Raw genomic sequence first — 9,219 nt, 5'->3', positions numbered from 1 at the left:
AGTACTTGGATGCAATCTCAAAACTGACAGAATGATCTCTGTTCATTTCCAAGGCAAATCATTCAGTATCACAATAATCCAAGCCTATGCCCCAACCAGTAATGCTGAAGAAGCTGAAGTTGAACTGTTTTATGAAGACCTACAAGACCTTTTAGAACTAACACCCAAAAAAGATGTCCTTTTCATTATAGGGGACTGGAATGCAAAAGTAGGAAGTCAATAAACACCCAGGGTAACAGGCAAATTTGGCCTTGGAGTACGGAATGAAGCAGGGCAAAGGCTAATAGAGTTTTGCCAAAAGAATGCATTGGTTATAGCAAACACCCTCTTCCAACAACATAAGAGAAGACTCTACACATGGACATCACCAGATGGTCAACACCAAAATCAGATTGATTATATTCTTTGCAGCCAAAGATGGAGAAGCTCTATACAGTCAGCAAAAACAAGACCAGGAGCTGACTGGGGCTTAGATCATGAACTCATTGCCAAATTCAGACTTAAATTGAAGAAATTAGGGAAAACCACTAGACCATTCAGGTATGACCTAAATCAAATCCCTTATGATTATACAGTGGAAGTGAGAAATAGATTTAAGGGACTAGATCTGATAGACAGAATGCGTGATGAACAATGGACAGAGGTTCATGACATTGTACGGGAGACAGGAATCAAGACCATTCTCATGGAAAAGAAATGCAAAAAAGCAAAATAACTGTCTGGGGAGGCCTTACAAATAGCTGTGAAAAGAAGAGAAGCGAAAAGCAAAGGAGAAAAGGAAAGATATAAGCATCTGAATGCAGAGTTCCAAAGAATAGCAAGAAGAGAAGAAAGCCTTCTTCCACGATCAAAGCAAAAGAAATAGAGTAAAACAACAGAATGGGAAAGACTAGAGATTTCTTCAAGAAAATTAGAGATACCAGGGGAACATTTCATGCAAAGATGGGCTTGATAAAGGACAGAAATGGTATGGACCTAACAGAAGCAGAAGATATTAAGAAGTGGTGGCAAGAATACAGAGAAGAACTGTAAAAAAAGATCTTCATGACCAAGATATGACCAAGATAATCATGATGGTGTGATCACTGACCTAGAGCCAGACATCCTGGAATGTGAAGTCAAGTGGGTTTTAGAAAGCATAACTATGAATAAAGCTAGTGGAGGTGATGAAATTCCAGTTGAGCTATTTCAAATCCTAAAAGATGATGCTGTGAAAGTGCTGCACTCAATATACCAGCAAATTTGGGAAACTCAGCAGTGGCCACAGGACTGGAAAAGGTCAGTTTTCATTCCAATCCCAAAGAAAGGCAATGGCAAAGAATGCTCAAACTACTGCACAATTGCACTCATCTCACATGCCAGTACTATTGCCTGGAAAATCCCATGGACAGAGGAGCCTGGTAGGCTACCATCCATGGGGTTGCAAAGAGTCGGACATGACTGACCGACTTCACTTTCACACCCTAGTAAAGTAATGCTCAAAATTCTCCAAGCCAGGCTTCAGCAATACATGAACTGTGAACTTCCAGATGTTCAAGCTGGTTTTAGAAAAGGCAGAGGAACCAGAGATTAAATTGCCAACATCTGCTGGATCATCGAAAAAGCAAGAGAGTTCCAGAAAAACATCTATTTCTCTTTTATTGACTATGCCAAAGCCTTTGACTGTGTGGATCACAATAAACTGTGGAAAATTCTGAAAGAGATGGGAATACCAGACCACCTGACCTGCCTCTTGAGAAATCTGTATGCAGGTCAGGAAACAACAGTTAGAACTGGACATGGAACAAAAGACTAGTTCCAAATAGGAAAAGGAGTACGTCAAGGCTGTGTATTGTCAGCCTGCTTATTTAACTTCTATGCAGAGTACATCATGCGAAACGCTGGGCTGGAGGAAGCACAAGTTGGAATCAAGATTGCCGGGAGAAATATCAATAACCTCAGATATGCAGATGACACCACCCTTATGCCAGATAGTGAAGAGAAACTAAAAGCCTGTTGATGAAAGTGAAAGAGGAGAGTGAAAAAGTTGGCTTAAAGCTCAACATTCAGAAAACTAAGATCATGGCATCTGATCACATCAGTTCAGTTCAGTTCAGTTCAGTCTCTCAGTCGTGTCCGACTCTTTTCGACCCCATGAATCACAGCACGCCAGGCCTCCCTGTCCATCACCAACTCCCGGAGTTCACTCAGACGCACGTCCATCGAGTCAGTGATGCCATCCAGCCATTTCATCCTCTGTCGTCCCCTTCTCCTCCTGCCCCCAATCCCTCCCAGCATCAGAGTCGTTACCAATGAGTCAATTCTTCGCATGAGGTGGCCAAAGTACTGGAGTTTCAGCTTTAGCATCATTCCTTCCAAAGAAATCCCAGGACTGATCTCCTTCAGAATGGACTGGTTGGATTTCCTTGCAGTCCAAGGGACTCTCAAGAGTCTTCTCCAACACCACAGTTCAAAAGCATCCATTCTTTGGCACTCAGCTTTCTTCACAGTCCAACTCTCACATCCATACATGACCACTGGAAAAACCATAGCCTTGACTAGATGGATCTTTGTTGGCAAAGTAATGTCTCTGCTTTTCAATATGCTATCTAGGTTGGTCATAACTTTCCTTCCAAGGAGTAAGTGTCTTTTAATTTCATGGCTGCAATCACCATCTGCATTGATTTTGGAGACCAAAAAGTAAAGTCTGACACTGTTTCCACTGTTTGCCCATCTATTTCCCATGAAGTGATGGGACCAGATGCCATGATCTTCGTTTTCTGAGTGTTGAGCTTTAAGCCAACGTTTTCACTCTCTTCTTTCACTTTCATCAAGAAGCTTTTTAGTTCCTCTTCACTTTCTGCCATAAGGGTGGTGTCATCTGCATATCTGAGCTTATTGATATTTCTGCGGGCAATCTTGATTTCAGCTTGTGATTCTTCCAGTCCACCGTTTCTCATGATGTACTCTGCATATAAGTTAAATAAGCAGGCTGACAATATACAGCCTTGATGTACTCCTTTTCCTATTTGGAACCAGTCTGTTGTTCCATGTCCAGTTCTAACTGTTGCTTCCTGACCTGCATACAGATTTCTCAAGAGGCAGGTCAGGTGGTCTGGTATTCCCATCTCTTTTAGAATTTTCCACAGTTTATTGTGACCCACACAGTCAAAGGCTTTGGCATAGTCCATAAAGCAGACACTTCATGGCAAATAGATGGGGTAACAGTGGAAACAGTGTCAGACTTTATTTTTTGGGGGCTCCAAAATCACTGTAGATGGTGATTGCAGCCATGAAATTAAAAGACACTTACTCCTTGGAAGGAAAGTTATGACTAACCTAGATAGCATATTAAAAGGAAGAGATATTACTTTGCCAACAAAGGTTCGTCTAGTCAAGGCTATGGTTTTTCCAGTGGTCATGTATTGATAAGAGAGTTGGACTGTGAAGAAAGCTGAGCGTCAAAGAATTGATGCTTTTGAACTGTGGTGTTGGAGAAGACTCTTGAGAGTCCCATGGACTGCAAGGAGATCCAACCAGTCCATTCTAAAGGAGATCAGTCCTGGGTGCTCATTGGAAGGACTGATCTAAAGCTGAAACTCCAGTACTTTGGCCACCTCATGCAAAGAGTTGACTCGTTGGAAAAGACTCTGATGCTGGGAGGGATTGGGGGCAAGAGGAGAAGGGGACGACAGAGGATGAAATGGCTGGATGGCATCACTGACTCGATGGACATGAGTCTCAGTGAACTCTGGGAGTTGGTGATGGACAGGGAGGCCTGGCGTGCTGCAATTCATGGGGTCGCAAAGATTCGGACATGACTGAGTGACTGAACGGAACTGAACTGAATGGAGAAACAGACATAGACAGCAGACTTATGGATATGGGGAGAGCGGAGGAGAGGGTGAGAGGTATGGAGAGGGTAACATGGAAACTTACATTACCATATGTAAAATAGATAGCCAACGGGAATTTGCTTTATGTCTCGGGAAACTCAAACAGGGGCTCTGTATCAACCTAGAGGGGAGGGATGGGGAGGGAGATGGGACAGAGGTTCAAAAGTGAGGGAGATATGTACACCTATGGCTGCTTCATGTTGAGGTTCGACAGAAAACAAAATTCAGTAAAGCAATTATCCTTCAATTAAAAAATAAATTAAAAAAGGAAAAAAATTAGCAAATGCATAGGAAAAAACAGACAAAAAGAAAAAAAAAGCGGCTGGGAGAAATATCAATAACCTCAGATATGCAGATGACACCACCCTTAGGTCAGAAAGCAAAGAGGAACTAAAAAGCCTCTTGATGAAAGTGAAAGAGGTGAGTGAAAAAGTTGGATTAAAACTCAACATTCAAAAAGCGAAGATTATGGCATCAGTTCCCATGGCTTCATGGCAAATAGATGGGGAAACAATGGAAACAGTGACAGACTTTATTTTCTTGGGCTCCAAAATCACTGCAGATGGTGACTGCAGCCATGAAATTAAAAGATGCTGAAAGGTTGTTGCTGAACCATGAAAGATGCCAGAATTCTTGGCCTCCAGAGGATAAGAACTCAATCCAGAGCCGAGGCTTGATCGCTCAGAGCTTTTGTGTAATAAAGTTTTATTAAAGTATAAAAGAGATAGAGAAAGCTTCTGACATAGACATCAGAAGGTGGCAGAAAGAATACTCCCCTTGCTAGTGTTAGAAATGGAGTTATATACTTTTAAATTACTTATTACAGTGAATCAAAAGAATGTCTGGAGGTTGTAAAGACCTTACTAGACCCACTCCCATAATTTACGTTTTAAGATTACAGGATTAGCCAGAAGGTTTTTTCCAGAAACTGTCCTCAAGCAGGATACATCATTGTTATATAATCCTAAGGAATGTAGAGGGAAAAAACTTTGTCCTTTCCCCCTCCTTGAGAATTCCAGACACCTTTCTCCTTGGGGACCCCTGGACTTCTTATCAACCTGCCTAGAAATTGACTCTCTCAATGCTTGCTCCTTGGAAGAAAAGCTATGACCAATCTAGAAAGCATTTTAAAAAGCAGAGACATTACTTTGCCAACAAAGATCCACACAGTCAAAGCTATGGTTTTTCCAGCAGTCATGTATGGATGTGAGACTTAGACCATAAAGAAAGCTGAGCACCGAAAAACTGATGCTTTTGAAACGTGGTGTTGGAGAAGACTCTTGAGAGTCCCTTGGACTGCAAGGAGATCAAACCAGTCAATCCGAAAGGAAATCAACCCTGAATGTTCATTGGAAGGACTGAGGCTGAAGCTCCAATACTTTGGCCACTTGGTGCAAAAAACTGACTTATTGGAAAAGACCCTGATGCTGGGAAAGATTGAGGGCAGGAGAAGAAGGGGATGACAGAGGATGAGATGGTTGGATGGCATCACCGACTCGATGGACATGAGTTTGAGCAAGTTCCAGGAGTTGGTGATGGACAGGGAGGCCTGGCGTGCTGCAGTCCATGGGGCCAATGAGTTGGACGTGACTGAGCGACTGAAGTGAACTGACGGTTGTAAGTGCAGCCCTGACTGACAGCACACAGCATTGAGTCCCAAAGGCCAGACCACTCAGTGTGACCATAAATTAACGTAGCAATTAAATAGACAGGACAATGAGATTACTGAGATTGGAGAGAGTACAGAAAATACTCCAGATGACAAAAGACAAAACTCAAAAGGTGTTTAGGCATCTAGCTTTTTAAAAAAAAGTATTCTCAGTTCTGGTTGAAACTCTTGATAAAGCTTTCAAATTGTAGATAATATTGAAGAAATACTCATGAGTGTCTTAGATGAACAAAGAAAAGTTTATCTTTTTTTTTTTTTTAACAAAAGCTGGCTCTAGGGAAGTCTTAGATATAAAACAAATATCTTGTGATATATGAGTAATGGTTGGAGGATTTTGTGAATCCCATTAAACACAGGGTGTTTCTATAGACTCAGAAGAGTGTATTTTAAGTTCCAGTTCTTAATAAGTCCATTAGTCTTGGCAAACTGTTTAATTGTCTTGTCCTCTATTTTTTTTCTCAGTTGAGAAATGGAAATTCATTCAGTAACAGAGAATTTTGCTGGGCACTGAAAATACAAAATTGCCTAAGGCTTGGTCTTCTCCTCAAGAGTTTTGGTGAAAGGAGCAGCACATGAACAAGTGCGGTGCTGAGACATTTAAAGTAGGTGGATGAAAAACTAAAATATCCACAAACGTGATAAAATGCCAAGATGGAAACTTAGCAGAAGTATGCAAGTGTCATGTGAGAACTTTAGAATGCTTCTAAAGACATTAGACTCGGACAAATACAAAGACACCCACTGTCCTTGCTTTGGACAACTGAACATCATAAGGATAATTTTCCTTATGTTAATACATTTATTATTAATATAACCTAATACAGTGCCACTAAAAAATAGTCTATTTTCCTAAAGACAATTAAGTTGATTCTTAAGTTCACATGTAACATAAGCAAAAATAACAGCCAGGGAAACCTTCAGAAAAAAAAAAAAAAGGTGAGAAGAACTGCTTGCCCTGCTACATGTAAAATATACCATAAAGTCTTGTAATCCGATCAGTTTGGGAAAATGTACAGACAAGTGTTTCCTGTGTTTTCAACTTTTTTCAACTCCCTATGCTTTAGACCTACCGTCAGTGCAATGATTCTCTATTTGCTGAGTCTAAATTCTCGTTAAATCAATTTATTGTGTTCCTAGTTTATTTTTTCACCCCAGTTTTTTTCATTTAGTTCTCCCTATAGTGTCAACTTTCTGTTGAAATTTTCTAACATGTTTTTAATTCCTTGAATGTATACATCATAATTTCTGATAATCTTATTGCAAATGAGTACATTCAAGTATAATTTTTAAAAATTTAAATTTCGTAAGCTTTCAAGTATACAAGACAATACCACATCGTGCTTAGGGACACATACATAAGTAATGCAAATATAAAGAAATATATGGAATTAATAAATAGCTAATTCAGCATGATGATTATCTTTTAGTAAGAAAAGGAAGTTTGCTTTATTTTTTGTTGGGTGATGATAATATGGGTCTTTATTCTCCTTTTTTCATGCCTTAAGAGGTATTTTATAAAAAAGTCTACACATTTATGCATAAAATGTAAGGCAATAAAATCACGAAGTAGGATAAAAAAGCTGGAACGTGAGGATCGTTTGGCTGCTGTGTGGAGGCAAGAAATTGAAGCTGGAAGCTGGGAGAATAGTCTAAGTCTAGTACTCTTGCCTGGAAAATCCCATGGACGGAGGAGCCTGGTAGGCTGCAGTCCATGGGGTCGTGAAGAGTCAGACACAACTGAGCGACTTCACTTTCACTTTTCACTTTCACGCATTGGAGAAGGAAATGGCAACCCACTCCAGTGTTCTTGCCTGGAGAATCCCAGGGATGGCACAGCCTGGTGGGCTGCCATCTATGGGGTCGCACAGAGTCAGACACAACTGAAGCGACTTAGCAGCAGCAGCACCAGCATTAAATTCAGAATACTCTATTGTTGTGATTGTGGTGGTAGTTAAATCACTTATAAATCTAGTATGAATGTTAAATAACAAAGTGCTAAAATAGCTGTAAGAATTTGCTGATGGATACACAGATAAAAGAGATGAATTGTAACATTAAAGATACATGAAGGGAAGGGGAGAGTAAAAATGCAGAGCTATGACATGTGTGCTAAGTTGTCATCAACCTAAAACAGACTCTTATCAACACGTGTTATGTAAGCCCTCACAGTAACCACAAAGCAAAAATCTACAGTAGATACACAAAATATAAAGAAAAATGAATGAGCATACCACTACAGAAAATCATCAGATCACAAAGCAAGACAGTAAGAGGGGAAGATATGAACAAAGGAATTACAAAACAACCAGAAAACAATGAACAAAGTGGCAACAGTGAATCCATACCTATCCATTCTTACTTTAAGTGTAAATAGACTAAATTCTCTAATAAAAACAGTCTAGAGAGGCCACGTGGATTTTTTTTAAAAAAGACTCAACTATATGCTGTCTGCAATAGACTCACTTCAGCTTTAAGGAAACATGTAGACTGAAAATGAAGAGATGGAAAAAATATCCCACATAACTGGAAACCACAAGAAAGCACAGGTAGCTATATATACATCAGAGAAAACAGACTGTAAACCAAATACTATAATAAGAACAAAGACGGTCTCCACATAATGATAAAGGGGTCACTTCAACAAGAGGCGATGGCATTGGTAAATACCTATGTGCCCAGCATAGGGGCACCTAAATATATAAAGCAAGTATTAACAGACATGAAAGGAAAAACAGATGGCAATACAGTAATAGTGCAGAACTGTGATATCCCACTCTCCCCGGTAGATAGATCATCCAGACAGAAAATCAGCAAGGAGATGCTGTCCATAAAAACATGTTGGACCAACAGCAGCAGAACACACTTTCTTCTCCAGTGCTCGTGGAGTATTCTCCAGGAGAGAGCCTATGTTAGGCAAAAAACAGGTCTTAATAAAGTTAAGAAAACTGTAATAGTATCAAGCATCTTTCTGACTACATTTTAGGAAGCTAGAGTAGGAAGAAAACTGGAAAATTCACAAAGTAGAGATTAAACAACAAGTTCGTATATGACCAGCCCACAGTTAACATCATACTCAACTGAAAATGTGAAAACTTTCTCTCCAAGGTCAGGAACAAACAGGATGCCATTGTCACCACTTCTATTTAGCCTAGTACTGGAATCCTTAGCCAGAGCAATGAGGCAAGGAAAAGAAATGAAAAGCATCCAAATTGGAAAAGTAAGGTTATCTGTGTTTGCAGATGGCATGTTATTATCTGTAAAATCCCAAGCATCCATCAACAGAAGACTGGACGAAGAAAATACGGTATACATAAATAAAAGCAAAAAATCGCGGAACTTGAGACAATACGGACAGACCGAGAGGGCATCACGCGAAGCGAATAAGTCAACCTCTCTGAGAGAAAGACAAACACTGTATGATCTCGTGTGTGTGTGTGTGTGTGTGTGTGTGTGCGCGTGCATGCGTGTGCATGCTCAGTTGTATCCAACTCTTTGCAACCTTGCGAACTGAAGCCCATCAGTCTCCTCTGTCCATGGAATTTTCCAGGCACAAACCCTAGAGTGGGTTGCCATTTCGTCCTCTGGGGGATCTTTCTGACCCAGAGATCGAAACTGTGCCTCTTGCGTCTCCTGCTTGGGCAGGCGTAATCGTTACCACTGAGCCACCTGGGAAGC

This window comes from Bos grunniens, chromosome 8 (genome assembly GCF_055505025.1).
Source record: "Bos grunniens cultivar Pamir isolate PY7600 chromosome 8, Bosgru_T2T1.0, whole genome shotgun sequence".
NCBI classification, from domain to species: Eukaryota; Metazoa; Chordata; class Mammalia; order Artiodactyla; family Bovidae; genus Bos; species Bos grunniens.
This window is presented reverse-complemented; position numbering follows the sequence as displayed.